Below are 7119 nucleotides of genomic sequence, written 5' to 3' on the forward strand. Positions count from 1 at the left end.
GCTTATTTTGATTAATATCTTTCTAATTTTTTCTCACTGAATATATGTTACTTATATGTTCTAATAATTGCTGCCAGGGAGACAGCCTACTATTTCAAAAGGAAAATCAAATTGTAAAGATGCTGCTTTGTGTTGCCAGCATCTCTCTTTTTTATTATTAGTGATTTAATATTGATTTACACAATTATAAGATAACAAGGTATAAGCTCCTCACTGTTCTGGCCACCAGAGTTCTGTATCCCCATTGTCTTTTTTTTTTTTTAAAGATTTTATTTATTTATTAATGAGAAAGATAGGAGGAGAGAGAAAGAACCAGACATCACTCTGGCACATGTGCTGACCATGTACGTACCAGGGACCGTACTCAGGACCTCATGCTTAAGAGTCCAAAGCTTTATCACTGCGCCACCTCCCGGACTACACTGTATCCCCATTTTCTCAATTGTAAGCTACAGCAGTTCTCCCAAGGTTGCAGATATGTGTTAACTATTATTTCTACAGCAATATGTCTATACTTGTATCTATTTGCCCATTTTTCCCCATAGTCCTGTCTTCTCTTCCTTTCCAAGACACACTTACAACTATTACTACTTTCTAATGTCATTCCCTTTTTCCTCTTCTCTTTCTGGGTCCTGATGGAGTTGACATTCAGAGCCCTCTGGTCATTTTCCCCTATCATTTCACTGGGAGTATGGACCAAAGTTTGGGGTTGCAGAGGTGGGAGATCTTTGCCAGTACCTCTTTACAATATCTCTTCTTCCCCACACCCCAAGCTCTTGTTAAGGTTTGAAGGTTTGAAGCATTTGCTTCTCGTGATAGCTCTCACATTCTGCATTCTCTTACCTTTGCAGTCTCAGTTGAAAGGGCCACGTCCCTCAGCACAGTCAGGACGATGGATCTTCTGGGAAGTTATAAGTCAGATACACCTGTGATCTTCTTACCTCTCAGTAAAAGGCTGTAACACACACTCCTGCACATACCCTCCAGGGTTTATGTGTGCTATTTCAATGCAAGCTTTTAGATGTGAAGGGGCATGATCACACTCTTGTGACAAGCAAAGTCCACTTAATGATAAAACACAATATGCAAAGTCCTGGACCTTCATATGCTTGTCATTAAATAGACAAAGTTCAGCTTTGTCACTGTTTGTTTTAAGCTTAAAATGTCTGTGAGCTTGGCTCTCTGACAAGCAAGCACTCACTGTGCCACTGCTTAAGGAAACATAAGAAAAACAATGCCAGAGGGCAGTCCCTGCTGATTCCATTGTGAGCGCTCCCTGCCAGGTATGTGTAGACATAAATGATCACAGAAACTGGCCCCCACAAAATGAGACATTTTCAGAGAGTGACCTAAGCATTACCCAGAATCAGAACCTGAGAAAGATTTTGAAATTGCCACATGACTTTCCACAGGATCAGCTGCAAGCAAGGTCAGAATATACCCCTTGCATATGCTACAATGCAGATAGGAAAGAGTATGTCTAGAGCATTTCTTACAATCATGCTCCGTGATTACTATCAGAGGGAAATTACAATAACTCAATTCAGGTGGAACTACTACTGGGAGTGGATAATAAGACACACTTCCAGCTATGTGAGTACTAGGAATGGACATAATGCACTTGATAACCCTACTTGATACTGCTCTACAATATTATACTATATACTTCAAGCTTACACAGTGCTGTATGCCAACTATACCTCAATAAGGCTAAATTAAATCAGATTGGGGAGAAATTAAAATATTGGAGAAAAAAATGAGGAAGCATCAACCTCAGACACTTCGGACAAGAGTGCAAATTGCCTCTTTTAAAAAAGATAATTTGGCAGGGTGATAATATCCCTTGACCCAGCAATTCCTTCCTAGGACTCCTGCCTCAGACATGTGAACATTTTCTCAAAGATGTGTATGTATTGAAATGAGTGGCAAAATGACAGCTGCTCATTCTCCAAGTATTTATTGAGGCCTTCTATTTTAAAAATAAGTATGTTATGGGCTAGGCAGTGGCACACCTGGTCAGGTGCACATATTACCAAATGCAAGGACCTGGGTTTGAGCCCTTTCTCCCCACCTTAAGCAAGTACACTTCAAGAGAGTTGAAGCAAGTGGTAATTATTTTTCTTTCTCCCTCTCTATTCCCCTTCTCTTTTCTATTTCTATCTGTCCTATCAAATAAAATAGAAAAAAGAAAAGAAAAAAAAAAGACTGTCAGGAATGGTGGCTTTTTAGTGCAGGCACTGAGCCCTAGCTATAAGCTTGGAGGCAAAAAAAAGTATTTTATTGTTTATTTATTGGATAGAGACAGAGAGAAATTGAGAGGGGAGAAAATAAAAGGCAGCACTGCTTCACTGTTTCTGAAGCTTCCCCCTTGTAGGTAGGGACTCAGAGGGGGTGAGTGGTTTGGCTTAACCTATAAGACCTTGCACATGGTGATGTGTAAACTCAACTAGGTTCACCACCACCTTGCCCCCTGAGCCCTTCTTTTTGAGATACTAACCGTTGGTATTGACAAGAGAGATACAACACAACTTTACCTTTGTAGAACATACATTCTAACCCAATCTATTTGTTTTTTAATGTGTGACAAACACAATCATATGTGTGTCTAAGAATTGAGGAGTATCTAGGAGCTAATCTATGGAACCAAAAGTGGAAGTGAGATGGGCAGGGCACAATTTCTAGAGTGGGAGAATGACAACAGAATCTGAGAGTGGAGCAATCCTGGAGAAGTGGCCAGTTCTCTGGTGTCTGGGTATAGTCACTCACACAGGGAATGGGTCTGCTGGGTTTACTTCAAAGGGCTGAGCCGACTGGAGAGCACATGAGCAGATAGAGTACACAGTCCCAGAAGATCATAGATGTTTGTGAAAGAAATAAAGAAGGATTATTATAATAAGCAGGCACATATAATAAGTGAATACTTCTGCTTGATTCAACATTAAAAAAAAAAAACAGTTCAAGACCCCGGCTCCCCACCCGCAGGGGGGGGTCACTTCACATGTGGTGGAGCAGGTCTGCAGGTGTCTATGTTTCCCTCCTCCTCTCTGTCTTCCCCTCTTCTCTTGATTTCTCTCTGTCCTATCCTACAACAATAACAACAACAATAATAATAACAATAAACAACGAGAGCAACCAACCAAAAAAAAAAAAAAAGCCTCCAGGAGCAGTGGATTCATAGTGCAGGCACCGAGTCCCAGCAATAACCCTGGAGGCAAAAAAAAAAGAAAGAAAGAAAGAAAGAAAGAAAGAAAGAAAGAAAGAAAGAAAGAAAAATTCCACCAAGAACCTGGAATTTAGCTCACCTGGATAGTGCACCTGCTTTGCCATGTTTGAACCCAGCCCCCACTGAACTAGGGAGAGTTTCAGTGCTATGGTATCTGTCCCTCTCTCCCTCTGTCTCCCTATCTTTAAAAAGTTGGAAAAAAAAAAGTTGACTTGGAGCAATGAAGCCCTAGAAACAAGAGTAAAAAAATTAAATAACATTATTCGAGGCTCTGGCTCCCCACCTGCAGGGGAGTCACTTCACAGGCGGTGAAGCAGGTCTGCAGGTGTCTATCTTTCTCTCCCCCTCTGTCTTCCCCTCCTCTCTCCATTTCTCTCTGTCCTATCCAACAACGAAGACAGACAACAACAATAACTACAATAATAAAACAACAAGGGCAACAAAAGGGAATAAATAAACAAATATTTTTTTAATTTTTAAATTAAATAACATTAAAAAATACACCAAGATCTTTCAAAGTATGGGTGGGGGTAGACAGCATAATGGTTACGCAAAGAGACTCTCATGCCTGAGGCTCTAAAGTCCCAGGTTCAATCCCCCTCACCACCATAAACCAGAGCTGAGCAGTGCTGTGGTAAGAAAAAAAAAATCTTTCAAGGTAGTGAGAGAAAGGAAAATTTCAACATTAGGAAGTGTAGCTGCCCTTTACACATACACCCCAGCTTCTGTTTCCAAGGATCCCCACCCTGTGGATAGCCCAACTTTACTCCCCTTGACCTTTCCACTCAGGCACACACTTTTCCCCTACTTCCAGCAGGGCTAAAGGCAGAGGTGCTCTGAGACCAGACAAATGTTTGCCCAGCCTTTGCCAGGGGCTCAAAGCAAACTGAAGCAGACTCTCCACAGAAGTAAAAAGCCATGGAGAAGGAACCATCCAGGGAATTCTATACAACAGTTCACATGCAAAATCCCTGTGGACAGTCACTCACATCTGTGCCCTTCTTTACTTGCTTTTTTGAGATCTCCCTAGCATTTCTTTTTTATTTATTATTAGTGATTTAATAATGACTCATAAAATTGTTAAATAACAGGGGTATAATTGCATACAGTTCCCACCACCAGAGCTCTGTATCCCATCCCCTCCATTGGAAGTTTTCCTACTCTTTATCCCTCTGGGAGTATGGACCAAAACTCTTTATGGGGAGCAGAAAGTGGAAAAGTCTGGCTTCTTTAATTGCTTCTCTGCTGGACATGGAAGTTGGCAGGTCAATTCATACCCCCAGCTTGTTTCTATCTTTCCCTAGTGGGACAGGGCTCTGGAGAGGTGGGGTTATAGGATACATTGATGGGGTCATCGGCCCCGGCAAGTCAGGATGATGTCATGGTAACGTTAGCAACTTGCTGACTGCAAGGTAGCAAGACACAAAACAGGACAAATGTTTAATAAGCAGGACCCCAAAGGTAGGAATAGAACAGATGGAGCCAGGGGCTCTTCCTGTGGGAAACTAGGAAGTCTATCTTAGGTACATTCCAAGGGGCCTGTGACTTTTAGTAATTTTTGCCTGAGCCTGTTAACTAACATGCAGACAGACTAAAAAAGATTGTCTGGGAATACGTTGTAGAAAGCTGGATTAGACCAGAGAGTGGCTCCCAAACATGAGGAAAGTTTTCTCCCGACCATTTCTGCTTCCTGAGGTTGGGGAAACAAAAAGCAAGTGTTTTCCACTACTTCCTCCTCGTCCTGAGAACAAAGCTTTCAAATGCTGCCCTGAAAAAGTTGGAACTCACTCCTGTACTGATTATCACTACTACAAAGCAAAATTGCATTTATTTGTTTATTTATATGAGAGGAACACAGAGACCAGAGCACCACTCAACTTCAGCATGTGAGATTGAGCTGAGGGTCTTTGGGGTGCTGGGTAGGCAAAGCCTGTGTTCTAACGTTTCTCTACCTCCCTGGCCCCATTACTATTCTTTTTTTTTTCTTACTATCCTTTTTTAAAGCGATATTTATTTATTTATTTATTCCTTCATTGCTCTTGTTGTTTTTTATTGTTGTAGTTTTTATTGATGTCATCATTGTTGGCTAAGACAGAGAGAAATTGAGAGAAGAGGGGCGCGATATTTATTTATTTATTTATTCCTTCATTGCTCTTGTTGTTTTTTATTGTTGTAGTTTTTATTGATGTCATCATTGTTGGCTAAGACAGAGAGAAATTGAGAGAGGAGGGGCAGACAGAAAGGGAGAGAGAAAGATAGACACCTGCAGACCTGCTTCACCACTTGTGAAGTGACTCACCTGCAGGTGGGGAGCTGGGGGCTCGAACTGGGATCCTTAAGCTGGTCCTTGCACTTTGGGCCACCTGCGCTTAACCCGCTGCACTGCTGCCCGACTCCCCCCCCCCCCCATTACTATTCTTAAAGTGCCCTGACACACAGTCTTCAAGACCAGCTTACATCAAAATGACAAAACTCTAGAGCCTAATAAAGCAATCAGTCGAAGGACCAGGTGGTAGTACATCTCACTGAGCAAACACATTACAGTACACAAGGACCCGGGTTCAACCCCCTGATCCCCACCTACAGGGAGAAAGCTTCACAAGTGGCGAAATAGTGCCGCAGGTATGTCTTTCTGTCTCCCTATTTATTTCCTCCTTCACTCTCAAGTTCTGTTTCTGTACAAAATGAATAAAACTTTTCTTTAATACACAAAACAACAAAAATAGGAAGAAAGGAAAAAGAAAGAGAAAATAAAAGAAATCAGTAAATCCAAACACTTCTCAGAGTGAAAGAAATTGTCATGGGTTCCTGGCACTAACTGATTTTTGTCACCCACCCTCATCCCACCCCCTCCATCCCTGTGCGCACAGGATGACAAGGCAGGCCTGGGTAACACTGAAGACTGCTTAGGATTCTGATGTTCCATTGATTTCAATTACTTTTATGAGGAGGGGAATAATGATTAATGAGGTAGTTGTTGCCACGAGTCCACTTTATCTGTGTACCACATCCACCACCCAGTGTCCTCAACCACAGTGCACTTCCAAACCCACCTGCTCCCCCTTTAAAGTCCTTAGCTCTGCAGCAATATATCACAACTAGTCTATGTTTTCACCTTGTATTTCCCTTTACTTTCTAAAGACTTTAGTTATTTATTCATGAGAAAGATAGGAGAGAGAGAAAGAACCACCAGACATCACTCTGGTATAGCATTCTGGGGCTTGAACTCAGGACCTCATGTTTGAAAGTCCAATGCTTTATCCACTGTGACCACATTACTTTTATTTTTGTTAACTTTGTTTCTTAAGTTCCATCTGTAAGTGAGGTCATCAGGTATCCCTTCTCCTTCTGTCTTATCCCATTTCACATGATTCTTTCACTTTCCAAGACTTCATCATTTCTTACAGCTGAATAGTATCATGTTGTGTGTATAGGTCACAACTTTCTTAATCATTCATCTGCCTTTGGATATTATTATTAAATTTGGGCACAAAGTGCTGCAAAGAACATAGGTGTGTATCTCATCATTTTTCTTACCAGAGCACGAGAGTCTCTTTTCTCTTATTTATTTATTTATTTATTTACTTACTTATTTATTTATAAAAAGGAAACACTGACAAAACTATAGGATAACAGGGGTACAACTCCACATAATTCTTTTTTTGCATAGCCATTGTGCAATCTAGCCCCACCCTGCTTCACCACTTTTCTCCAGCTTGGGAGTCCCCCTACTACACTGCCCTTCAAGCTGGAATTCAGGATATGCAAGTAGGGGGTGAGGGTGCTGAGAAAACTCCAAAACAACGCAGCACCTGAATGATAATACCACCATGTGTGAGAAATGGCAGCCAGCCAAACTAGCTAGACGTGGAGCTCTCCATTTCATTGAGACAAAA

At 41.5% G+C, this 7119-nt stretch overlaps 1 protein-coding gene across 2 annotated transcripts in view; it reads right to left on the reverse strand.

The window, feature by feature from the left end:
* BDH1 (3-hydroxybutyrate dehydrogenase 1) overlaps positions 1–1015 on the reverse strand; it is a 47317-nt gene extending 46302 nt beyond the window's left edge. Inside the window, exon 1 of one of the 2 annotated variants that reach the window (XM_060198482.1) lies at positions 844–1015. The gene's annotated coding sequence lies outside the window, so the exon portion shown is untranslated. The remainder of the gene's footprint in view (positions 1–843) is intronic. The other variant, XM_060198481.1, reaches the window with a different exon arrangement.
* Between the last annotated feature and the right edge of the window lie 6104 nt (positions 1016–7119).

Source organism: Erinaceus europaeus, chromosome 9 (assembly GCF_950295315.1).
Source record: "Erinaceus europaeus chromosome 9, mEriEur2.1, whole genome shotgun sequence".
Taxonomy (NCBI): Eukaryota; Metazoa; Chordata; class Mammalia; order Eulipotyphla; family Erinaceidae; genus Erinaceus; species Erinaceus europaeus.